Below are 13,238 nucleotides of genomic sequence, written 5' to 3' on the forward strand. Positions count from 1 at the left end.
TGCCCTACATCTGACCCTCACCTATGGAAAGGCTAATCAGCTCCTAGGACAACATCTGCCCTATACATAGCTGAGCATTACACACACGTGCCCACTGGACACATGAAACCCTTGTAATATGCATCACAACATACACCTGTTATCCTCACCCCTTTCCCTCAGGCGCACGATCCTGGTATGCACATCACTCCTACATGGCCCAGGTACACGTGATGAGGACGACCCCATTGTACACAAAACACTACCGGTCCCTCTATGGTTACCCCATTTACCTTTATCATGATGATGATGTTGCACACAACACATTGTAGGAGTACTGTTCACACATAATGATTGGACAGGTACTGTTGTGTTAATGTACATTACATGCACAGAGTGATGTATACGGCCAATGTACAACTATTTGAGTGCATGACTGACACATGTCTGTCTGAGGGAGTCTTGTGATCACATAGAGCAACACCACTACATAATACAGGCATCGCTGGTGTCTCCCATTTCATTCGTTTGTAATATTTTGTTGCCACATGGTATGTTCCTGATACATCTCTATATATGTATGTACCTATATGCTGGACATAAACACTCACATGTACATCTACATGATGGGATACATTCCTGTACTGTTGAATGACTGCGCTGTATGATATGTTTGTGGTACTGTCTGTTGTCTGTATATCTGCCATGGCATATTGGTAATTCACATTAACTGTGTGTGTAGGGTCCTGGGGTTCTGACCCTTGCAAAGGACATTTATTTGGTTGCAGGGCAGAACAAGCCCATTGGATACGAAGGGAGTAAGGCACATTAAAGCAGTTGGGAGTGGGTGTGCATGGGTTTGTGCGGTGTTAAGCACTGTTGACCTCTGGTTACAGCATCTTACACTCGGTTAGCCTCTACATTGCTTTACCAGTGCAATACTCGCATACTGGTAGCCAAACACACTTACATCCACTCGCTCCCGCACTTGCAAATGCACTGACGTTGGTGCTTGCATCTGTCACTCACACCCCTGGGTGGAAGCGAGGACCACAATATTACCATGTGATGCCTATTACATCGGACTACATGACTACAGTATCGGGAACCACTGCCCATTAGGCGACAGCATTGCGTTCGACTGTATGGAATCAGCGGCCTGTCCAGTGAATCAATCATATTTGTGTGTTCCTCATACAATCTGTTCCTACATTGTGATGCCTATTACATTGGACTACATGACTACAATATTGGGAATGGCTGCCTATTAGGCAATGGCATGGCGTTCGACTGTATGGAATTAGTGGCCTGTCTGGTGAATCAATCATATTATTTGTGTGTTCCTCATACAATCTGCTCCCACCTTGTGATGCCTATCACATTGGACTACATGACTACAGTCATAGCCGGCCTTAGGCATAGGCCAACTAGACGGCCGCCTAGGGCACCGCTTTAGTAGGGGCACTTTTCCAGTATTTACTTGGTGTAGGTAGACCAGGATGGGGGCACTGGGTGGTGTGGTGGGGGGCACCATGGTGCCCTTTTGCCTAGTGTACCAGTTGACCTAAGGCCGATCCTGACTACAGTATCGGGAATGGCTGTCCATTAGGTGACGGTATGGCATTCGACTGTACGGAATCAGCAGCCTGTCCAGTGAATTAATCATATTAACAGTGTGTTCCTCATACAATCTGCTTCCACCTTGTGATGCCTATTACATCAGACTACATGACTACAGTATCGAGAATAGCTGCCCATTAAGCGATGGCATGGCGTTCGACTGTATGGAATCAACGGCCTGTACAGTGAATTAATCATATTATTTGTGTGTTCCTCATACAATCTGCTCCTGTCTGGCTGATTCATGGGAACGGAGACTCTTCAATACAGACAAGTAGTTGGGTTGTGGGAGCCACATCCATCAGCCAAGTCATGCTACCGCATACCTATTATAGGTTTGCCACCTTTTCAATTGGCCAAGGTGGGACTTTATGGTTACCACCTGTCCCACTTTGTGAGGGACAGTCCCTCTTTAGGCAATTGTGTCCTGCGAAAATAATCAAGAAATAGCAAATGTCCTGATTACAGGACATTATATTCTACATTTCATTAATAGTTGCATAAAAACAGTTATTTTATATATGAAACTTCTATATGTTATGTGAAGTAGCATAAGCAATTCAAATGTTACTAGATTAAGCTTTTATTTGTGCAAATTACAATTCTGTACTATGCACGGCTGTAGGTATGTTTTGTCCTGGAAAGTCTGACTTTTCTATAGAACATGTCCCACTTTGGCCATTTGGAAAGGTGGCAACCCTAAAGGACCTGTATGTAGAGACATCAGACTTTGCAGGGCAGCACATACCCACAGCCAGTAGAAAGGAGAGTACTTCACTTTTTTGCCTAAATAAAAGGTTATTCTTGTAGCGTTATAGTTGCTTATACTGTTTCTTATAACATTTAGGTGTTTCAGGTACAAAATAATTGTTTTATGCAGCTACTATAGACAATATAGGAAATCTTTGCCCTAAATCACAGGACATTTGCCATAATTACATTTATTTTGCAGGACACAACTGCCCAAAGGGGAGTGTCCCTCACAAAGGTGGACAGGTGGTAACCCCAACCCTATTATTCTATCATCTTTCTAAGGTAGTCGGTGGAACATGCACTTTCTCTCACTAGCAGACCTCTCATACGAATGCGGAAGAATGAACACTGAATCAGGGACACTGCATAACAACCTCAGGGACACATTTAGAAGGTTGGTGCTATTAACCTGACACACTAACGGACCCAGAGCACATATGTATTCATACACATTGTCTGAGGTACATGCTGTTTAGGACTCTTACATGTTGTCATTATTCATTACATGTATTCTGCCACCTTTCCTCCTACTATCACTAGTTCTAGGAGTGTTTAGTTGAGAGTGTGTAAGATTCTGATTCGTAATCACAGACATTCCTGGTAATCAGGGACAGTTCAATGATATGGTCCCTATGTGTTTCACCAATGGTTTATGGACTGTCCAGTAGATGTGCTCTTAAGGTTTGGGAGGTAAGGGCATCTACTATACCCACATCAGAATATTACTTACATCCATGGGGCGGTCCTAATACATGTCTGCCAGCTAACACCTGCAGACCTAGGCCCATAATCACATACCCATAATTCCCCTACCTGCCACTACTCTACAGCACTCATCCTTACTGTGGGCACAGGTGGGTGCAGGTGGGATATGAACACACCCCTACACACTACCCACTCTCCCCTTGTCGGGACACATATCGTACGTTGTGTCAACCCATGTGTTATCAGGCTTGCACAACCTACTGTTCCATGTACAGCTACATCCTGGTCGCAGTAGTCTTTACTGGCATTGCCTGGAAGAACAATTTTTGGTGTCCCACAAGGGACGTTGCTGTCCATGTTTAAAGTGTAGACCTTGTAGATCTCTCCCACTGGTAGTTTCCTGCTGGTGGTCTGGGAAGCAGTGCTGTATTTACCTTTATTGCGTGTCTGAATGTCTCACCGGCCTACATATATGCATATTTACTGTAACATATATATATATATATATATATATATATATATATATATATATATATATATATTTACATTAATATATACAGATATATCTGCATATATATTCATACATGTATATTCATATCTTGCTGTCTATAGATATATATATATATATATATATATATATATATATATATATATATATATATATATATATATATATATATATATATATATATATATATATATATATACATATATATGATTTTATATATATATATATATATATATATATATATATATATATATATATATATACGTGTGTGTCAATACATTCCCCACTCATACGCACTTGCACATGCGTAATAGTGTTTATATATGCTTCACCAGCATACCAGTGCCTTATTCATTATAACACTGACACTTCACTCCAGTTATCTTGTAATTGGTATTTAGCACGTTATACAGCGGACAGATGTCGCAATATGTTCATATACGGATTACCGATGGTAATTGGAATGTGATACAGTGTGATTCGTCCCATCCCTCTTCTGCACAGCCTATTATTCCATCTACTGTTGATGTTTGTATGGGCACATTCCTATTATTTATGTCAACAAATGGAATGCATGTGTTACAGAAATTGTACTTCAATGTATTGTTGTCTGCATGTGTGTATGCATATATACCTATTACGAACTAGCTGACCTCCACAGGGTGGTCCATTAGAACCGGCCCATTTCTCCACCCCACCCGTGTTGAATTTACACACGTAACATCCATTATCCACTTGTTATCGCAGCCATGACACACCTTTACACATTGCCCTCTCCAGAGTGTTTGGGGCCTTACACACATTTTATCCTGCCTCGTGTAATCACAGGGTCTCCCGCCATGTATATTTTTATATACATGCATTTCCTGGGGTTATGGAATACGGCCATTTGCGCTTTCCAATTTTTGGAGGTCCCAGCATGGAGCTACATTCCGTCTGTGTGTAAAGTAGACTTAGCAATTCATCAATGTTACTCCCACTGGTAAAACACTGCCTGTGGTGTGAGTAGCGGTGCTTTGCTCACTCCTGGGCAGCTTTTTATAACATACGCTGAAAGCACTATGTTGTTGTTGTGTCTTTCGGCTTATCCCGGTTAGGGGTCGCCACAGAGGAACTCCGGTCCGCTAATGTTTGGTAGTGGATTTTTATGTGCCGTGTTACCAGCCCTGACGCACAACCTTCAACAAAGGCACGCCCATTCACACATGCCTCCACACAGAAGACGCTCTAGCTGAGAATCGAACGCAACAACGTCTTGCTGTGAGGTGACAACGCTACCGCAGCACCACTACCTAATACCAAAATTGCTCTTGATTCCCTTCACATCCCTTGTGTATGCTTTATTGTTACAACGTTCATTCTTCATATATATATATATATATATATATATATATATATATATATATATATATTTCATGTATGTAGATATATATCTATACACACATATATGCGTGTGTGTATCTATATTACATCTGTACATACAAACATACATTTCCTATGCTGGGAGCTGCTTACACCCGTGCAGGCACACTCGCCTATGCTTACTGTGCGTTACATATGTTTACTGTCATTTATTTATGCTTATCTGTGCCTTATTCATTATGACAATGTCACTTTGATTGAAGGGATCTGGTTAATAGTCCCATGCGATACACAAGTTCACCTTTATATGTTTAAATGTCGGCTTTACAGCAGAGCAACATTCATTCCACAAGGAAAATTATATGTGCTATAGTCGAACTTGAACCATGAATGCCTGTTCTTTTGGCGGATACTCTAACCACTACACTACTGGTGCTCTGCTTCGTTTATATGTATACCCATGGTTCATAGTTACCCGAACACACGCCTCATCACTTGACTTACACAGCAGGCATCCATATTCCTGTTGGGAAAACCGCACTACTACACATGCGCCATTCCCTATTCCCTACTGCTCTGGACCCATGCTGCATGTTGACTCACTCTGAGGATATTCAGACCTCCAAAGCCTATAGTCCTGGCACATACGTGTGTTTGATTGTCAGGGTGTTCATGTGGTCATCCAGGTTTAGGCTTGTCCGACTAGGGACCGGGACTGCCCTGTACCTAGTTGAAAGTCAGACTTAGCACGGGGGCATCATTAGTTCCACTTTTAGTGTCCTACCTGTGGTTGGGGATGCAGAGGTGTGCTCACCTCTGGCCATCCTGATACATAACAGCACTAAATATTATGGGTATTTCCGCTGCTGTTTCCCTTCACATTTGTTATGAGTGCTATATTGTGACCATGTTCATTCTTTATATATATATATATATATATATATATATATATATATATATATATATATATGGTTCCCATTCAGAAGCCTGAAACATCATAAGCCTGAAAATCAAAATCCTGAAACCAAAAGCCTGAAAATTCAGAATCCTGAAAACTCAAAATCCTGAAAGCCCAAAATCCTGAAAGACCAAAATCCTGAAACTCAAAATCCTGAAAACACAAATAATGCTAATATGTCACTATAAAGACACTAATATCTACCAACTGACCCTGACCCTAACCCTAACCCTAAGGTCCATCACTATCGCACTCACCTGACCCGCCCTAAACCTAACTCACTTAAACCGCCTAACCCCAATATTTGTCACTATTGCATACATGCCTAACCTGCCCTAACCCTAACTCACTTAAACCGCCTAACCCTAAAATAAAACCAACCGCATACTTACCTGACCCCAACGCATGACCTAACACCACAGGGCTAACAATAGCAAAGCCACAATGACATCAGTATGTCTATTTTGTGTTTTCAGGATTTTGAGTTTCAGGATTTTGGTCTTTCAGGATTTTGGGCTTTCAGGATTTTGAGTTTTCAGGATTCTGAATTTTCAGGCTTTTGGTTTCAGGATTTTGATTTTCAGGCTTATGATGTTTCAGGCTTCTGAATGGGAACCATATATATATATATATATGTGTGTATGTGTGTGTGTGTGTGTGTGTGTATATATATATATATATATATATATGTCTGTACATACACATGTATATACACCTACATGCTTATTTACATTCCCCATACCGTTGAATCACTGCCACTTACCATCACGCATACACGCTTGCATACCCGCTTACGTCTAGGGTTACAACCTTTTCAAATGGCCAAAGTGGGGCATTTTTGGGACACACATCAGATTTTACAGACCAACACATACCCACAGTCAGTACAAAGTATAGTACTTTAGTTTTATGCCTAAATATTAGCTTAATGTTGTAGCAGTTTATTTGCTTATTCTGTTTTGTTTACTTGCTTATTCTGTTTCTTGTAACATTTAGGATTTTACATACGGATATAAGTATTGTATGGGACTATTACATAAAATATGGGACATAATTATGTCCTACAATCGCAGGACATTTGACATTTATAATGGTTTTGGTATGGACACAACTGCCTAGAGGGGGACTGTCCCTCACAATGTGGGACAGGTGGTAACCCTAACCATTGGGCTAGGCTTAGCAAATGGCGGCGTGCTAACACAATGTGTTCCACTTCCACTTGGTATAACTATCGACACTACAATGGAATATGGGCACGGATTTTTAAATGTCATTTGTTCGAGGGACGGGCACTCAGTATTCAGCTATGTGCCTTTGTGTTTACTTTTTATTTTGGTGTTCACAAAACTGTCTTGTATGCTTTGCATACATTTCAGTATCCACGGACACTGACAGGAGTGATTACTATTAGAGGCAGGCTGTACTAGTCAGCATTTTAGGTTGCGCGTATGCAGCCGACATGTTCACACCTCAGTGCAGCACTTGGACACGCCCCCTGCACTCAGGCATGTTTCCTATGCATGTAGCCATTAAGGCAGTGCGCCTTCATTAGTATGCATGTGGTGTTGCTGCGCCATTTCTACGCTTCACGGTCGGTGCAAGGCTAACGCAGTCTTACTCCGAGGTTCATGAATCCTGGGGATGGTCTTTTAATCCCATGTAAAGTAGTCAGACATCTGTCATTACAGATAAAACTGGTTTCAATAGCCAGCTGCCAGTGTCTGCAGATGTCCTGCATCTCCAGTTGTATGAAAAAAAATAGCAGTCACAAGATAGCACTTCGTGTCATGTGTTCACCCAAACAACAAGTAGAAAATCATGCAAAACATCTCAAAATATGAATAATACATAAAGATAAACGGATAGCTATATATATATATAAAAATTATACTTCAATTTTAAGTACTGATGAAAACAGGGCATTTTAAGGCTTATATGGACTATTAGTGACATCTAGTGGGCTGATTGAATTATTGCATGAAAGTAATCAAAATGCACTCATCTTGGTCATCCAGAAACATCCTCTATGAGTGAAATGTTGATGCAGTACTTGCATATTCAGTTTAAAATTATTGCACCTATTAATGCCTGTGAAAGTAAAAATTGCTATTGGGTGTACCTGAGTGTGTTTATAGGTTCATAGTTTCATAGGTAATTAGTAGGCTGGCTGCCATAGCCAGTTTCCCTTCTTGTGCTAAAATTAACCTATCCCATTTGGTTAGTGATTGGTCCTACCACTCCCATGGTTGATAATTATACATTACCCTTAATGAGAATAACTGGTATCATACCAGGACCCATGCATGGGATAAAACATTTAGGAGCTGCCCCTGTCCATTTAGTACAGGGGGCAATTGTGGGGTAAATGTTCTGTTTCTTATCCATTGAGCCAAGTTGCACTTGAATATGGACAGGGATGAACTTTTGGAGTTTGTTCCTCCACAGCAGTGTCCTCTGCAAGATATACCTGTCACTTCAAACCTTTCTCTTAATGTTGCAGAAGAAGTTAAAATCTCTAGGCCGAGTGTTTCTGATGCCATCTGACTTCCTGATGTGCAGTAAATCTATCAGTATTGAGATGGAGGAAGCCTTGTATAGCAGACACAGGTCACCCCTTATTAGCAGTCAGAGGATACTAAGTATAGTGACAGGACTTTAAGTTGGTCCATGTAGGACATGTTGTTTAAGCCATGTATCCTTTTAGTAGATTAAATAATGTTGTTGTGTCTTTCGGCTTTTCCTGGTTAGGGGTCGCCACAGCGGAACTCCGGTTTGCTAATGATTGGCAGTTGATTTATACATGTCGTTTCCAGCCCTGACGCACAACCTTCAATGAAGGTATGCCCATTCATGCATGTCTCCATGCAGAAGACGCTCTAACTGAGAATTGAACCGGACAGCATCTTACTGTGAGGCGACAATGCTACCGCAGCATCACCACCACGTATTGCACGTATTAATGTCTTTGAAAGAAAAACTGCTGTTGGATGGGCCAGAGTTTGTTTATACGTTCATAGATTCATTGGCAAATACTAGGCTAGCTACCCTTGTAGGCCATTTTAAACCTGGCTAATTTTCCTCTTTATTCTCAGATTAACCTACCTCATTTGTTGGAGATTGGACTTACCCAACCCATGTTCAATAATAGTATATTACCCCTAATGAGAATAACTGGGATCATACCATAGATAATTTGAGGGGACCCATGCATGGGATAAAGCATTTAGGAGCTGCCTCTGTCCATTGGTAGTGCAGGGGCAGTCCTGGGGTAATTTTCTGTTTCCCATCCATAGAGTCAAGTTGCACTTAGGATCATAGGAAGTTACTAGGCTATTGGCCCTGAGGCCCTTATAAGCCTAGCCAAGAGTTTAGCCATGTTTAGAAAAGTCAGCACCCGATGCCCCTGTCCAGCAGGGACATGGGTGGAATCCAAGGGGTATATTTTCTGTTTTCCATCCAGTTATTCAGGTTGCGCTTAAAAAGGGGTAAAGAGGTACTGTGCTTGACATGAAGAGGGGAGTCTATTTCACAAAAGGGGGAGTCACTGGGACACAAATCTGTCTCGCCAACAAGTCCTGTTGATGTCACAGACCAGGCTGAGGCCACATATCCAGGTTACTTAATTGGAGCATCACTTGCAGATATGCAGCAGTACCATAGAGGTGGGGTCTGTGATCACCTTGTATGCCAGACAGAGGTCACCTCTGAGGAGTCTGCATGAAACTGAGCAAAGGGATAGGGCTTTTAGCCCATCTGTGTATGGTAGATGTTTGAAGCCCTGGATTCTCCTGGTGAGGAACCTCTGAGGTCTCTCCGACTGCTGCATGTGCTTTGCGAGGTACATGCTGAAAGGGGTGTTGTACTCAATAGTGGGCCTTATAAGGGAAGAATACAGGGATGTTATGACCTCCTTGTTTCTGGATGAGATACCCTTACTTATGAGGGTAGGCCATGTAGAAGGGTTTCCATACAATGGAAGCAACCAGGTGGTCAAAAGTCAGGTTGCTATCAACCTGTGTGCCCAAATCCCTCACAACTGATCGCATGCTTAGTACCTTGTTATTAATGTGAAAATTTGTGGGGACATCACTCTCCCAAAAGGTGATAATGATTTTAGTATTCAGCTTGAGGCCATGTTTCTTGCACCAGTCATTTGTCTGAGTGAGACCCTCTTGGAGGATGTCTACATCATTAGGGCAATTGATGACAGCACCCAGCTTGCAGTCATCTGCAAACCTGGTCAGCCATAGCCTGCTGGTTTTGGCCTGCATCTCAGAAAGGTATATCCCAAATAACAGAGGCCGCAAGACCGAACCCTGGGGTACGCCACTTGTTACGGGTCTACTACTAGAGGTGGCTTCCCCTATTTTGACTAGGTGGGTTCTATCAGTCAGCCAGTTTGCTATCCATCTGGTAACATACAGATTGATGCCTAGTTGAGAGAATTTATCTATTATGCCCAAGTGGGGAATAGTGTCAAAGGCTTTGGCCAGGTCAGGGTAGGTGGTGTGCACTGTCTTCCCCTTGTCCATGGCTTTGGTGACTGTCTCAAAGAAGTCGTCCAAATTTAGCAGACATGACTTCCCCTTGACGAAGCCAAACTGTGTGGGATCTAGTTCAAGAATTTTAGGAATTTTATGCATGTCTTTCTGCTCATCTTGCTGTTAGTTGCATTTACATGCATACATACCACAGTTCATTTAACTATTTATTGTAATTAACTAATCTTATTACTGTATTGTACTCAGTACAATAAATACACAAAGATAACTGTTTCATTTAATACGCTTTACTATCACATTTTTCTTTTCAGTCCTACAAGCATGTAACACAGATGCTGTCAGCTCTCTATGGCAAATACCCAAAGCTTGTTTATGCACAGTCACATTTATACCAGAAGGTCTGGTATTTTTCTCAAAGTCTGATGTAAAACAGTTCTTTCTTTGTATAACAGTTTTCCTTTGTTCCCTTGTCCTTGGTTCTTTGTAGTTTGACGATCCACAGAAACTCAACCTTGCATTACTTGAAACGTGGTGTTCCAGCACTATCTGATGTTCCACCTTTATCTTGCTTGATGTTACATCTCTTTACTTCGTTGATGTCCTTCCAGCTGCCATCTGTGCAGTTATTTTTACAGACTTTCAAACACCAGTAAACGTCCACAAACTGTAGAAATTGTAAAACACCACAGCTCCGAAACTGGATCTAAAAACCACACAAAGTTTAATATTACAAAGTTGCTGAAGTTACAGTAAAGGGTACGCCAGTACCCGAGACAAAATCACAATCCCAAGCAAGTAAAAATAAAAATGTCTTGAGCAAGTTGAAAGCACACTATCACGGTTCCAGTGTACAAGGTAACCTAACAGAAGCAAGATTCCAATGTGTGTTAAGCGCTTTTCGTTTGGGTTATACCCGAACTTCTTCAGACAACCTTCTCAAGTTGTTATTGAACTTAAATAGTTACTTCCTTTAGTTCTATCCTATCAGGAAGAAGTTAAAATCAACACGTTTTACGATCAAAACTCGAAATTTAAACTTTTTTTAAAAAGTGTATATATGTATCTAATATAGTAGTTAATGCACATTAAGTTAATTTAAATATCCTTTTTCTATGGTTACTCATTCACTTAGTGTAAATGGCTAGTATCCTTACTTAGTAATTAAACATGTCAGCTTTCAAGTTTCTTTCTTTTCACGCAGGTGTTTCTGTACAAAGAAAGTAAGAGTGGTTAGTAAATCTAAACTATATAATATACACCTAATTCACTCCTTTGCATTTAGTGTATTTATACTATCCTAAAGTACAAAAGGACATAAAAAAGATGTAAATAAAAATATTAATATTAATATTAGTATTAAAGTCAGTTGAAGTATTAACAATGTGTTCTTCTCCCTAAAGTAAACAGTAGTTCCCCCTAGTGTTTTAATGTGGAATTTAACATAAGAATTTTTAACCCAACAATGACTAAAAAAACACTCCTCTTAAATACCCCAATTTATAAAAGGTATAAAAAGTATGTAAAAAATATATGTATGTAAAAAAAAAAAAATATATATATATATATATATATATATATATATATATATATATATATATATATATGTGTGTGTGTGTATATAAGAAAATGGATGTAAAAAACTATATATTGTATGTAAATCTTAACATGGGACCTAGTATTACTCTAAATTCTCGTTTGAGGTATTAACTATACTACCTGTATAAACCTTTTAGTTTTAAAACACATGCAATACTGCAAGATTCATTTAACCCAAGTTCTACATGTGCGTTTAGTCTTAGTTGCCAATTCAATTCATTCCTTTCTAATAGGAGTTTCACTAAACTATCATTGGCCCCACACCTATTTTCTATGTTCTGCATGTGTAAACTAAAAAAAGGTCATTTTTTTAAATTTAGGGTTATATCACAGACCATGCAGAACATAGAAAATAGGTGTGGGGCCAATTATAGTTTAGTGAAACTCCTATTAGAAAGGAATGAATTGAATTGGCAACTAAGACTAAACGCACATGTAGAACCTGGGTTAAATGAATCTTGCAGTATTGCATGTGTTTTAAAACTAAAAGGTTTATACAGGTAGTATAGTAATACCTCAAACGAGAATTTAAAGTAATACTAGGTCCCATGTTAAGATTTACATACAATATATAGTTTTTTACATACATTTTCTTATATACACATATATATATATATATATATATATTTTTTTTTTTACATACATATATTTTTTACATACTTTTTATACCTTTTATAAATTGGGGTATTTAAGAGGAGTGTTTTTTTAGTCGTTGTTGGGTTAAAAAGTCTTGTTAAATTCCACATTAAAACACTACGGGGAACTACTGTTTACTTTAGGGAGAAGAACACATTGTTAATACTTCAACTGACTTTAATACTAATATTAAAATTAATATTTTTATTTACATCTTTTTTATGTCCTTTTGTACTTTAGGATAGTATAAATACACTAAATGCAAAGGAGTGAATTAGGTGTATATTATACAGTTTAGATTTACTAACCACTCTTTCTTTCTTTGTACAGAAACACCTGCGTGAAAAGAAAGAAACTTGAAAGCTGACGTGTTTAATTACTAAGTAAGGGTACTAGCCATTTACACTAAGTGAATGAGTAACCATAGAAAAAGGATATTTAAATTAACTTAATGTGCATTAACTACTATATTAGATACATATATACACTTTTTTAAAAAAAGTTTAAATTTCGAGTTTTGATCGTAAAACGTGTTGATTTTAACTTCTTCCTGATAGGATAGAACTGAAGGAAGTAACTATTTAAGTTCAATAACAACTTGAGAAGGTTGTCTGAAGAA

This window comes from Protopterus annectens, chromosome 17.part0 (assembly GCF_019279795.1).
Source record: "Protopterus annectens isolate FY-2018-M chromosome 17.part0, PAN1.0, whole genome shotgun sequence".
Lineage (NCBI taxonomy): Eukaryota > Metazoa > Chordata > Ceratodontiformes > Protopteridae > Protopterus > Protopterus annectens.